This window comes from Meleagris gallopavo, chromosome 2 (genome assembly GCF_000146605.3).
Source record: "Meleagris gallopavo isolate NT-WF06-2002-E0010 breed Aviagen turkey brand Nicholas breeding stock chromosome 2, Turkey_5.1, whole genome shotgun sequence".
Classification (NCBI taxonomy): Eukaryota; Metazoa; Chordata; class Aves; order Galliformes; family Phasianidae; genus Meleagris; species Meleagris gallopavo.
Genome location: NC_015012.2, coordinates 12031410 through 12040320, shown reverse-complemented (window position 1 = coordinate 12040320; position 8911 = coordinate 12031410).

Genomic DNA, 8911 nt, shown 5'->3' with positions numbered 1-8911 from the left:
AGCACAGGTTTGCAATGTCTGTTTTAAGGGGTAAACAAAATCTCTCGTTGACTCTGAGGCACTGTTGTACACGTCTCAGTTTAAGTGCACAAGTCCAGTTTAATTCAGTTTGACTCTTCATGCTAAAATAGCTCGAAGAATCAATGACCCAGCTAGTTCTTGGACTGAGATCTGAGACCATGCAGATACTACTGGCAATTTCAATTTACACACTCGCTCTTCCTGCTTTCATGTAGAGGCATTGTTGTTTCTTTTTAAAATCATTACAATTTGCACGAAGGGTAAAATAGCCCCTTCTCCCTGCTAATTATTCTGGGAAACAAGTGAATCATTTCACAGAAATTTCAATCCAACAGTCAGCATAATGCAGGAGATGGCAAATTTCACCATCAAGTAATTCAAACGTTGTAGTCAGAGGAGCTGGCAGGGGGGCTGCAAAGCACAAAGCGCCTGATACACCGAGCATCCTCAGCTACCCATGGTCTTCATATAACAACAAACAAAAGCCCCAAGAGCAAGTCTGAGTTTCTAGCTAACTCAAAAGACTCACAGCTGAAATGCCCCCCTGCAAGCTGCCCGCCCACCCTATAAACCCCGCTTTTGACCTGCAGCCAGCCTGCCATCCTGCAGCCCAGCTGCCTGCCCCCCAGAAGGGTCAGACCCTGAGGACTTCCTTCAGCACAAGCTCCTCTCCATTTCTACAGGAACCTGGCCTGACCCAAAGTCTTGTCTGAGTAAATGATGGAGAGCAACTGTAAAGAACGCATGATTATGAGTGCTGGTAACTACAGCTAATTCACATTTCACATAGAAAAATAGGGGGGAAAAAAGGAGGCATGGCCTTCGCACAGCCTCCCTAAGGATGGCAGCACAGATTTACTGGCAAAGGACAGTAGTGAAGTCCCCTGCTTCCAAAATTTTTATTACTTTTACATAATAGACTATCACGCATTTAGTAGCATGCTGTGAAGCGCTGTCATAAATATTTAAACTGCAATGACAAAGTTACTGAGTTCCAGCCCACTCCTGGTTTTTTGCTGCTTGCTCTCTCAGGCCCACGATGAAGAAAGCCTTGCTGTATCAAGAATAAAAGTGTTACATGCATGAACCAAGTCCTCTGCACATACCTGACCTCAAGTAAAGCGTAAGGAACTTACACTTGTTATTAAAAGGTCTTTCTGAACTGGAGCCCCCCACAGCTGTTACAGGCAAGCTGTCATCAGCAAGGCTGCATTCCCTGAACATTTGCCTGATGACATTAGTTATTACATTTGATAGCTTTATAGCATTATTTGAAGCTTGCTATTTACCTAGTTACACAAGACCCAGCAGCTTAGAGCCTGCTCTCTGCCTGGGCCGCAAATCTCTGCAACTACCTCCAAAATAGCCCAGATTTTATGACCCGTTAAGCTTAATGATAAACCCTTGGATTTATGTTCCAGGCTAGTGAGCAATGGGAGATCAAAGGCTAAGCTTCGATTTATCTGCAGGACAAGGGAACACGTTATTTCTATATTCTTATTTTTCTCAGCATTTGCCATGATGATTGTAACGCTTTGCTATGACATCACAGTACTCCAGAATGTTATGTCAAAATCAATACAGCACTTGAACCTTTTGCAGAGATGGTATTTCCTCTTCCGGCAGGACAGGCACGCTGCTGGGGCAGCTTTCCATCCTCTGCCTCCCCTCAGCAAAGGATCCTGCTGCAGGGATGTTAGCACCAGACCTCCTCGGTGATGGCTAACACAACGATTTTCAATCTACATACACTGTTGGAGGTGGGGAACTGGTCTAGGGTGGCTCACTATTCTGCACTGCACCATTTTTCTGTATCTGTAGTGCTCTACTCGTGATGTCGCCTGTGCCTGGAGTTGATGTAGGTTCTGTTTCATGATGCTTTAGACCCTGAATCATGAAAAGACCAGTGCATTTGTCAGTCTTTGGCTTGAATGACAACCTGACAACTTTCACACATTTTTTAAAACTGTGTACGGTGAAGCGATGCTACTCAGCATGGCACAGAACTCTGCTTTTATTATAAATGTTGCTGTTCCAACAATTTCTCTGAAAAATCTATGCCTCTGAATTTGGGGGACTGAAAGATAATCTCCAATCTTCCCTTCAATCATACTTCAAAAGGAAATAAAGAAAAAAAAAATGCCCTATGTTATAGGCAAAAAGCTTCAGAAACTGTAAGGACCACAAATGTTCACACAACTCAGAGCTTCACATTTGCTTAGCTTTATGCTGCTCAAAGCCAGCCCCTTGGCCCCAGGTGCTTTTGTAGCTCTGTTGCCAATACCACTGCTCATCAGCTTTAACAAGGGCAGGTGGTTACATCACCAAGGGTCAGAGCAAACCACTGGAGAAGTGCTAACAAACACCATGATGTTACAAGGCTAACCTCACTTATAGGGATTTTTTTCAATGATTATTACATCTGTTGTACTGCGCCACACAGGTATATTCATACCACAGTAATTCTGAGAGAGGATGGGAAAAGTAAACATTAAAGGGCAAACTGTGAGTAGCTGAAGTTTGCAGAGCAAAGAAGGTGTTTAATATAAAAGGGGAACCTGTCAGAGGAGTGGTGTGTTATCCAGTCCTCGCATGACTGACAACTTGACAGCCTTTCACACATTTTAAAAAAAGTCTTCAAAAAGCTTTAGTTAGCAATTATCACCAATTTTCACATTCAGTGCATGAAACAGTAGATGCAGTTTAGCATCTCGCTACATCAGGACAGTTGATTATTACTCTTTTAAAGAACTGGAAACTGATGTAAAATTTCTAGTTGCTGTTACATCAGTAAGATGCCAAGAGGCAAAGCACACAGGAAGAAAAATGCGTGTTAGAAAACAAAAGGCAGGGCTGTAGCCCTTTGTGTTGATGAGTAGCAGCATCAAGTTCTACCAGATGCTGAGGAAAAGTCAAAATGCTGCTTCTTCAAGCACTAACAGGTAATAAACCTCAGCTGTGAAGCAGCTACATGGGTAACAGCCTTCTCATTTTACAGCAACCACAGGGGCCTGCTGCATGGAGCAGTATGTAAAGCCAGAGCAGACTGCCCACAAAGGAAGAAGCCCTGGCCTTGACTTCACATAGCAAACCCTGTTCTTGAAGGAAGACAGCCTGTTGACTGGTGATGTGTTCCATATTCCCTTCCCCATAAAGAGAAAAGGACTCAAAACAGTTATCATTAGTCCTCCAAGAGACTGTAAGCCAGTTTTCAGCTAGCAATGCCCTGCATCAACTGATAAATTGTCTCATCCCTTGTACTTTCTCAGCCGTTGAAAAAGCAGTATTATTCTCCCCGTGAATCCTGACAGTGCCAAGAGCTGCTCTTCAACGAGACCAGGCATGGAAAGCAGACACCCAGGACAGAGAGTTGACTTGGCCTACAGACCAGAAGAGGCAATTATGTTATGCCAGAGATAGGACAGCAAAAGGGACACACCGATGTCCCTGATAAAAGCCTCAACCCAGCTGAGCAATTCTCTTGCTTCCCAAGCCCAGGGTTCTACTGCCTTAATCATATATGTTAGAGTGAAGGCCTCTCACTTTCCAACCTGCTCCTAGGAATAAACCCTCAGTGGCACACATGGCACATGGTTACATACATGCTGTCCTAGAATGGTCTGCAGGGTATCCATTACCTTCCTTAAGCACAGCCATATCACCAACTTTCAGTTTTGCAATGGGAGCTACTGCCACAAACTTAAATGCATCGTCAAATCCTCCCTGACTTCCAGAAGGACAAGGCTTTTTCCATTGAGCCAAACAAGTGCAATTATAAACACCCATACGTGACAGCTTTCTAATCTGTTTTCTTTACCACTTCTCATCCTTCATTACTGCCCTCAAAATGTCAGAACAGAAAGTAAGAACTTAAAAGGAAATCACCACTTGCAACCACCACAGCAACACCAAACTATTTTAGGAGCCAGGCCTCTCCCAAAATATGTTTATAAGGAGCATACATCACATGCTGGGAAGATGCAAATATTCCCAGGCTGCATCATTTCACGCTCTTGCATAAAACTGGGGAGTAGCCTGAGATTTCCTAGAGATTGCAGCCATCACCCTGGCACTGGAACACTTTCCAGGAGCATACCAACCTTTATGTTTCCAACACAAAATTCCAGGTTACATTCTTCCCCAAGCCCTGCTGGCACACTCTGCAGCCCACACTGTACCTCCCAAACAGCTCCACAAACAACTTTTTCACTGGTGCTTTGGTCTCCACTCCAGTTTGGTCACAGCTTTTCCTACATCTTGGTTTGATTGATTGATAACATAAAGCATGAATAGGACAATTTGCTATTTGGAAAAGAGGCGTTCAGTATGCAACAGAGTGAAAAACTCACATACTGCTATCCTTCTGTGAGTGTTCCAAAACCTGGTATGGAGGCATGCTTGCTTTGCACTCACCTTGCTCTGATGAAAACCTTCCTGCTTCCTCAGCATACAATATTACCTCTGTCTATTATGCATAAAACCAAACACTCTCCAAAACCTAAGCAGAAACATCACAAATTAGTTGCCTGTGGGGGCTTTATATTCAAGGTAGAGTCAAACTCAATAGATGTAAAACTAGTCCTCTGTGGTAAAGGCAGGATTTGGTTCAAAGTACAACCTGTTTTTAAGTTTTCTGACATTTTATTTATATTTCAGAAAGAGTTCAGTAACAACTCGTTTGCACAGCATCTCATGTCTGCATCCTTCAGTTGTATCTAAGCACCCTTCCATAGGTGCCCAGTTAGATAACTCATGAAAACTCTTTAGAATGTATGCATTTCTGTGGCCCAAGCAGGCCAACGAGGCATTAAGCATTATTTCCATTAGCCTGCAAAGTGCCAAAAGCCTCCTGGGATGGACTGAGTCTCTTCAGCTCAAGAACAGACCTTCTTTAAAAAAGAAAGCTCAACACCTGAAAGCACAAGAAAGCTTTCCAAAGCAATTATCATAATCCCTCCCATTACCCACGGAGAAGCAGTGGCTCAGAGGTTAAATAACTTCTGCTGAGGTGGCTCAGCAAGCAGCACAGCCTGGATTAGAGCCATGCTGCCTCCTGACTTCCAACTCCACGCTCAGTGCCTTAAATAGCTCGAGTGCAAGTAATTAGCTCTGTGCATAAACCCAACACAGGGAATGGGAGAGCTGCAGTTTAACTTAATGATAAAAAAGTCTATGGAGAATCCCAGCAGAGAAACATTAAGTTGTAACTTGGTACTACCACCTGAACAACCTGAAAGAACGTGTAGAGGAAAGCTGGTGCACAGTTTATTGCCACCTGTTTTGGAAGAGTGGATTATTCACACACAGCAGAGTATGCTGCAATAAAATGTTTGTAGCAGCTATCACTAGGGTAACTCTTGTAGCATTTATTCACTTCTGTTTTTACTGACATTTAGTTTGTCCTCCTTTTTGTCAATACCGATTTCACCATGCTTCTTCTCTTTGTGGGGTACCACAATTGCTATGAAAACAATGAAACTTTTGCTAGGGCAGGATATTGGTGATATTGCACATTTCTGTTTGCATTGTCACACTGCATTACTGTGCATTTCTACAGTCATCTCTGGCACATGTAGCTTTCCCCTGTCAGAAGTGACTGCGTGTATGTTCTTTCACTTCTCCACTGCCTACAGCTCTATCACGCTCTTTTACTTTTCAGCTGCCTCCAGCAGAGAACAATACATCTAAAATAGTCAGGAAAAAAAAAAGAATCTCTACTGCTATTTTTGGTACTCAAGATCTTTGGCATCACCTATTTTTGGAAGAATGTCTTTGTTCAGCATGATCAAAACTCCCACCCCGTGACACTGGAGCTGCACATCCTGCTGCAGCCAGGGCTGTTCACTAATAGCCAACTCTGAACAGCAGAGCTGATGCACAGAACAAATCCAGGGGAGCCAGAAAGAAAAGTATGAGAGCCAAGATCCCCCTGTCTGTGAGACCTGAGTGAGGCTGTTGCTGCTCTCCCACACACTTTGGCTATCTTCACCCCGGCACACTGCATAGGCAAAATAAGATGACTGGTGCACCTTGCACAATGAGCTCCCCAGGCTAAGCACACAGCTTGCCCTACATCCTTACAGCTCAGCACAACCCCAGCCTGGGTGGCTCGTGGTATATAAACAGAAACCACTATGCATATCTCTTGTGCTTTAATAAGAGCTTTGCTTAGGGGATAAGAATGATCAGAAATAGGAAATGGCAGTCTGACCTGTGAAAGAACTAAATTCATACACTTCTGCTTTCTTACTTGATTTAGAAAAACATTCAAGCACTGTCTGCTCTGGAACTTACCTTTGTACTTGCACCAGACTCATCTTCCAAAAGCAGCAGCACTCTTACTCACCCCAGGCAAAGAACTAGTAGGAAATGATACAAAATAGGTGACATTGCACCTCATGGCTAACTGCATGACATGATGGGAGCACAGTGCTTCTCACGTAACCACAGAGACAGGCACTGCTTGGAAAGGGACAAACCTTAAACCCTTAGGGACAAGACTCAGCTCACATCCTACAATTTTTATCAGGGCTACAGGGCAGCAGTTCTCAGCAGTACAGCCGAGCCACACAAGAGCCAGATACTGTGGCAGTTCTTAGTCCCAAAACACCTATGACAGCCCCATCCCCCTACCCCAAGGAAAACTGTTAGCACTTGACCTCCAGGTGTGAGAGCTATAGGCTTCAGGAAAGTTCCAGCACTCCTGGTTCTGTTTGGGTGGAACCACTGACTGTTACACAGCAATGCCTGGATTTAGCTTCCACAAAAATCAACGAAAAATCAGCCAAATCACTGGCAGAATGAGCAGCCCAGCTGCCCTCAGCTCAGCAGAAAGCAAAGCACAGGTGGCCCAAGAAATCCTGCCTAGATGGACAAACAGCACCACAAGTCCAAGGGAACACCAGCTGTAGGCTGTTATACGACTAACAACCGTACGGTTAGAAGAGTGGCATGGTTAGCATAGTATTTTACTGGCTTACAATTAGAAAGATTATAATAGTAGAAAGAGATGATCAAAAATGAAATGCATGCTCACCTGTGTCCTAGTCTCACAGTAGAAAACTCCAAAAGGAAGGACCTCCAACCAGAGATCCTTTGCCAGTGGCAGTCAGCCCTTAAATGGGATCTAAGAGAGGTGCAGCCAGGCTCCACCCCTTTTGCTCACACAGCTGAATTGCCTTCACCTGTGCTCCCAGGGCTGACCGGTCCTTTCCCCAGGTGCTCAGTCAGTGGTTCAGGCTGTGACTCAACATTTCCCATACAGATGTCCTGAGGTATTTAAGAAGGAGGGTTTCTGTTTGCTGTTTATGCATGTTCCAGAAAGCACTCGTGTTGGTACCCAGTCATACCTATTAACAGTTTTAGTGGATATACACAGCAGATTTCTAGTTTTAGGTTTTGCAAAGTAAAACAGTAAAAGAGAATTTATGAATTTGAACAGTTACATCTCAGACACCTGATGTTCTTAATTGGAGCAACTTCAAGCAGTAACTGGATGTAAGTGCCAACCCGAGGCCGATTAGTGGAGAAATAGAAATGCAGGTGCTCTCCCCTCTGCTCCTCCTCCCATTTCTCTCCCTCCCCAAAACCGGTGCTGGTGTCACCCCATACCTAACACACCACAGGAGCCAGAGCCCTCCTTGCTTCAGCTGTAAACCTAAAGAACATCCCCAGCTGATGTCAAACAGCACAGTTTGCCCATAATTACACCACTTTCAGTACTGAACATAGGGTAAGAGGCAAGACTGATGAGTTAATGCAGAACTCATGTTTTGCTAAGAGCCAGCAGAAGTTGGCTCTTGGCTGACTGACAGCAGGAGTCTATGCTGGTGAGCAAGTTCTTTGCAAAATGTTTTATTGTCCCAACCAATAGCATGCTCACTCCACATTTTCATTTTACAATTAGCCATCAGGATACAGAGATTTCCCTAGAAGTTGAACATTCCAGTTGTGCATATTCACAATGTGCTGAGAAGCAAGTGGGTGTCAAAGAATCCAAGTTAATTGCACGGACAATAGTGTACGTGACACATGCACAGTGACTGGTTAACTCTCACTTCCTTGTGGTAAGGTTAAAAAACACCAAAATGAGTAATGCCATTCTGAGCTTCTGCAGAGGTGAGGCAGTACCATGGTACACCGGCCTGAAATCTTCTGATTAAAATCTCACCTGGAAAGTGTTTGAAGCAGAAGAAAAAAAGTTTTGCTTCAGCATTCTCAAAATAAGTAATGCTGTCCTTTCTTCAACTCGAGCCATCTTTCACTCAGTTTACCTCAAATTATGATGTTTGATGGAGGAAAAGCTTAATTCTACAACAAACACTTTCTCTTCACTTCCAAGGGGCTGCAGCAGCCCAGAGCAGCCTGAGGTGCAGCAGCAGCCAGCGCACAGCTCCCAGCGCACAGCTCCCATGGCTTCAGCCAGCACCCACCCTGTGCAGCCCCTGGGCTCCCAGCAGTGCCGGGTGAGCAGCGTGTCAGCAGCCGCCGTGCAACACCAACAGCACCACCACAGCTGGAAGAAGCCAGCAATGAGTAAGGGCCATTTTGTGACGCTTAGATTTTGAGAAGAGCATCTCCGGCAGCACCCCTTGCAGCGAGAGGCCCACACGCACCGCAGCAGAGATTCTCGCAGCCACCGACTGCAAGGGGGACCGGGGCCCAGCTGGCAGCTCCCGCACTCAGCAGCGGTATTTACCGTGTCACAGTACGATAAAGGCAACGACTGAGGAGCGGCGGTCCCGACAGCCGTCAGGGCAGAGGTACTTACAGATAGTACAAATCCTTCCGAAGACACCAACTCTCCGCTCTCGTTCGGCCAACGCAAAAACATATTTTAAAGACCCGGAATTAACAGCCGGGCCCGCAGAAGGGCGGCCTCACCCAACGG